The sequence below is a fragment of the Carcharodon carcharias genome, chromosome 4, assembly GCF_017639515.1.
Source record: "Carcharodon carcharias isolate sCarCar2 chromosome 4, sCarCar2.pri, whole genome shotgun sequence".
Classification (NCBI taxonomy): domain Eukaryota; kingdom Metazoa; phylum Chordata; class Chondrichthyes; order Lamniformes; family Lamnidae; genus Carcharodon; species Carcharodon carcharias.
This window is the reverse complement of record NC_054470.1, coordinates 4493121-4499120: the sequence shown is the minus strand read 5'-3', so window position 1 is coordinate 4499120 and position 6000 is coordinate 4493121.

Sequence of the window (6000 nt, the reverse complement as noted above, 5' to 3'; positions counted from 1 at the left end):
GATATTTGCACTGTATTCTGACATGGGTATTTGTATCCAGACATGGGTATTTGTATTCTGACATGGGTATATGCACTGTGTTCTGACATGAGTATTTGTATTCTGACATGGGTATTTGCATTTTATCCTGTCATGGGTACTTGTATTCTGACATGAGTATTTGCACTATATTCTGACATGGGTGTTTGTATTCTGACATGGGTGTTTGTATTCTGATAATGGTATTTGCACTGTATTCTGACATGGGTATTTGTATTCTGACACAGGTATTTGTATTCTGCGATTGGTATTTGTATACTGACATGGGCATTTGTATTTCTGACATGGTTGTTTGTATTCTGACAAGAGTATTTGCACTGTATTCTGACATGGGTATTTGTATTCTGACATGGGTGTTTGTATTCTGACATGGGTGTTTGTATTCTGACATGGGTATTTGCACAGTATTCTGACATGGGTGATTGTATTCTGACATGGGTATTTGTATTGTATTCTGACATGGGTATTTGTATTCTGACATGGGCATTTGCACTGTATCCTGTCATGGGTATTTGTATTCTGACATGGGTATTTGTATACTGACATGGGTATTTGTATTCTGACTTACGTATTTGCACTGTATCCTGTCATGGGTATTTGTATACTGACATGGGTGTTTGTATTCTGACATGGGTGTTTGCATTCTGACATGGGTATTTGCACTCTATTCTGACATGGGTATTTGTATTCTGACATTGGTATTTGTATTCTGACATGGCTGTTTGTATTCTGACATGGGTATTTGTATTCTGACATGGGTATTTGCACTGTATTCTGACATTGGTAATTGTATTCTGACAAGGGTATTTGCATTCTGACATGGGTATTTGCACTGTATCCTGTCATGGGTATTTGTATTCTGACATGGGTATTTTTATTCTGACATGGGTGTTTGTATCTGACATGGGTGTTTGTGTTCTGACACGGGTTTTTGTATTCTGACATGACTATTTGCACTGTACTGCGGCATGGGTATTTGTATCCTGACATGGGTTTTTTGTATTCTGAAATGGGTATTTGCACTGTACCCTGTCATGGGTATTTGTAATCTGACATGGGTATTTATATTCTGACATGGGTGTTTGCATTCTGAAATGGGAATTTGTATTCTGACATGGATGTTTGTATTCTGACAGGGGTGTTTGTATTCTGACATGGGTATTTGTATACTGACATTGGTATTTGCACTGTATTCTGACATGGGTATTTGTGTTCTGACATGGGAATTTGCACTGTATTCTGACATTGGTATTTGTATTCTGACATGGGTGTTTGTATTCTGACATGGGTGTTTGTATTCTGACATGGGTGTTTGTATCCTGTCATGGATATTTGCACTGTATTCTGACATGGGTATTTGTATCCAGACATGGGTATTTGTATTCTGACATGGGTATATGCACTGTGTTCTGACATGAGTATTTGTATTCTGACATGGGTATTTGCATTTTATCCTGTCATGGGTACTTGTATTCTGACATGAGTATTTGCACTATATTCTGACATGGGTGTTTGTATTCTGACATGGGTGTTTGTATTCTGATAATGGTATTTGCACTGTATTCTGACATGGGTATTTGTATTCTGACACAGGTATTTGTATTCTGCGATTGGTATTTGTATACTGACATGGGCATTTGTATTCTGACATGGTTGTTTGTATTCTGACAAGAGTATTTGCACTGTATTCTGACATGGGTATTTGTATTCTGACATGGGTGTTTGTATTCTGACATGGGTGTTTGTATTCTGACATGGGTATTTGCACAGTATTCTGACATGGGTGATTGTATTCTGACATGGGTATTTGTATTGTATTCTGACATGGGTATTTGTATTCTGACATGGGCATTTGCACTGTATCCTGTCATGGGTATTTGTATTCTGACATGGGTATTTGTATACTGACATGGGTATTTGTATTCTGACTTACGTATTTGCACTGTATCCTGTCATGGGTATTTGTAATCTGACATGGGTATTTATATTCTGACATGGGTGTTTGCATTCTGAAATGGGTATTTGTATTCTGACATGGATGTTTGTATTCTGACAGGGGTGTTTGTATTCTGACATGGGTATTTGTATACTGACATTGGTATTTGCACTGTATTCTGACATGGGTATTTGTGTTCTGACATGGGAATTTGCACTGTATTCTGACATTGGTATTTGTATTCTGACATGGGTGTTTGTATTCTGACATGGGTGTTTGTATTCTGACATGGGTGTTTGTATCCTGTCATGGATATTTGCACTGTATTCTGACATGGGTATTTGTATCCAGACATGGGTATTTGTATTCTGACATGGGTATATGCACTGTGTTCTGACATGAGTATTTGTATTCTGACATGGGTATTTGCATTTTATCCTGTCATGGGTACTTGTATTCTGACATGAGTATTTGCACTATATTCTGACATGGGTGTTTGTATTCTGACATGGGTGTTTGTATTCTGATAATGGTATTTGCACTGTATTCTGACATGGGTATTTGTATTCTGACACAGGTATTTGTATTCTGCGATTGGTATTTGTATACTGACATGGGCATTTGTATTCTGACATGGTTGTTTGTATTCTGACAAGAGTATTTGCACTGTATTCTGACATGGGTATTTGTATTCTGACATGGGTGTTTGTATTCTGACATGGGTGTTTGTATTCTGACATGGGTATTTGCACAGTATTCTGACATGGGTGATTGTATTCTGACATGGGTATTTGTATTGTATTCTGACATGGGTATTTGTATTCTGACATGGGCATTTGCACTGTATCCTGTCATGGGTATTTGTATTCTGACATGGGTATTTGTATACTGACATGGGTATTTGTATTCTGACTTACGTATTTGCACTGTATCCTGTCATGGGTATTTGTATACTGACATGGGTGTTTGTATTCTGACATGGGTGTTTGCATTCTGACATGGGTATTTGCACTCTATTCTGACATGGGTATTTGTATTCTGACATTGGTATTTGTATTCTGACATGGCTGTTTGTATTCTGACATGGGTATTTGTATTCTGACATGGGTATTTGCACTGTATTCTGACATTGGTAATTGTATTCTGACAAGGGTATTTGCATTCTGACATGGGTATTTGCACTGTATCCTGTCATGGGTATTTGTATTCTGACATGGGTATTTTTATTCTGACATGGGTGTTTGTATCTGACATGGGTGTTTGTGTTCTGACACGGGTTTTTGTATTCTGACATGACTATTTGCACTGTACTGCGGCATGGGTATTTGTATCCTGACATGGGTTTTTGTATTCTGATATGGGTATTTGCACTGTACCCTGTCATGGGTATTTGTAATCTGACATGGGTATTTATATTCTGACATGGGTGTTTGCATTCTGAGATGGGTATTTGTATTCTGACATGGATGTTTGTATTCTGACAGGGGTGTTTGTATTCTGACAAGGGTAATTGTACTGTATTCTGACATGGGTATTTGTATTCTGACATGGGTATTTGCACTGTATCCTGTCATGGGTATTTGTATTCTGACATGGGTATTTGTATTCTGACATGGCTGTTTGCATTCTGACATGGGCATTTGCACTGTATTCTGACATGGGTGTTTGTATTCTGACATGGGTGTATGTATTCTGACATGGGTATTTGCACTGTATTCTGACATGGGTATTTGTATTCTGAAATGGGTGTTTGTATTCTGAAATGGGTATTTGCACTGTATCCTGTCATGGGTATTTGCATTCTGACATAGGTATTTGTATTCTGACATGGGTGTTTGTATTCTGACATGCGTATTTGCACTGTATCCTGTCATGGGTATTTGTATTCTGACATGGGTATTTGCACTATATTCTGACATGGGTGTTTGTATTCTGACATGGGTGTTTGTATTCTGACATGGGTATTTGCACTGTATCCTGTCATGGGTATTTGTATTCTGACATGGGTATTTACACTGGATCCTGTCATGGGTATTTGTATTCTGACATGGGTGTTTGTATTCTGACATGGGTATTTGCACTTTAATCTGACATGGGTGTTTGTATTCTGACATGGGAGTTTGTATTCTGACATGGGTATTTGCACTGTATTCTGACATGGGTATTTGTATTCTGACATGGGTATATGCACTGTATCCTGTCATGGGTATTTGCACTGTATTCTGACATGTTTATTTGTATTCTGACATGGATATTTGCACTGTATTCTGACATGGGTATTTGCACTGTATACTGACATGGATATTTGTATTCTGACAGGGGTATTTGCACTGTATCCTGTCATGGGTATTTGTATTCTGTCATGGGTGTTTGTATTCTGACATGGGTATTTGCACTGTATCCTGTCATGGGTATTTGTATTCTGACATGGGTATTTGCATTCTGACATGGGTATTTGCACTATATCCTTTCATGGGTATTTGTATTCTGACATGGGTATTTGTATTGTGACATGGGTGTTTGTATTCTGACATATGGATTTGCACTGTATTCTGACATGGGTGTTTGTATTCTGACAAGGGTGTTTGTATTCTGACATGACTATTTGCACTGTATTCTGACATGGGCATTTCTATTCTGACATGGGTGTTTGTATTCTGAAATGGGTATTTGCACTGTATCCTGTCATGGGTATTTGTATTCTGACATGGGTATTTATATTCTGACATGGCTGTTTGTATTCTGAAATGGGTATTTGTATTCTGCCATGGGTGTTTGTATTCTGACATGGGTATTTGCACTGTATTCTGACATGGGTATTTGTATTCTGACATGGGTGTTTGTATTCTGACATGGGTATTTGCACTGGATTCTGACATGGGTATTTGTATTCTGAAATGGGTGTTTGTATTCGGGCATGGGTATTTGCACTTTATCCTGTCATGCGTATTTGTTTTCTGACATGGGTATTTATATTATGACATGGGTGTTTGTATTCTGACATGGGAATTTGTATTCTGACATGGGTATTTGCACTGTATTCTGACATAGGTATTTGTATTCTGACAAGGGTATTTGCACTGTATCCTGTCATGGGTATTTGTATTCTGCCATTGGTATTTGCATTCTGACATGGGTATTTGCACTGTATCCTGTCATGGGTATTTGTATTCTGACATGGGTATTTGCACTGTATCATGTCATGGGTATTTGTATTCTGACATGGGTATTTGTATTCTGACATTGGTATTTGCAATGCATTCTGACATTGGTATTTGTATTCTGACATGGGTGTTTGTATTCTGACATGGGTATTTGTATTCTGACATTGGTATTTGCACTGTATTCTGACATGGGTATTTGTGTTCTGACATGGGAATTTGCACTGTATTCTGACATTTGTATTTGTATTCTGACATGGGTGTTTGTATTCTGACATGGGTGTTTGTATTCTGACATGGGTGTTTGTATCCTGTCATGGATATTTGCACTGTATTCTGACATGGGTATTTGTATCCAGACATGGGTATTTGTATTCTGACATGGGTATATGCACTGTCTTCTGACATGGGTATTTGTATTCTGACATGGGTATTTGCATTTTATCCTGTCAAGGGTACTTGTATTCTGACATGAGTATTTGCACTATATTCTGACATGGGTGTTTGTATTCTGACATGGGTGTTTGTATTCTGATAATGGTATTTGCACTGTATTCTGACATGGGTATTTGTATTCTGACACAGGTATTTGTATTCTGCGATTGGTATTTGTATACTGACATGGGCATTTGTATTCTGACATGGTTGTTTGTATTCTGACAAGAGTATTTGCACTGTATTCTGACATGGGTATTTGTATTCTGACATGGGTGTTTGTATTCTGACATGGGTGTTTGTATTCTGACATGGGTATTTGCACAGTATTCTGACATGGGTGATTGTATTCTGACATGGGTATTTGTATTGTATTCTGACATGGGTATTTGTATTCTGACATGGGCATTTGCATTGTATCCTGTCATG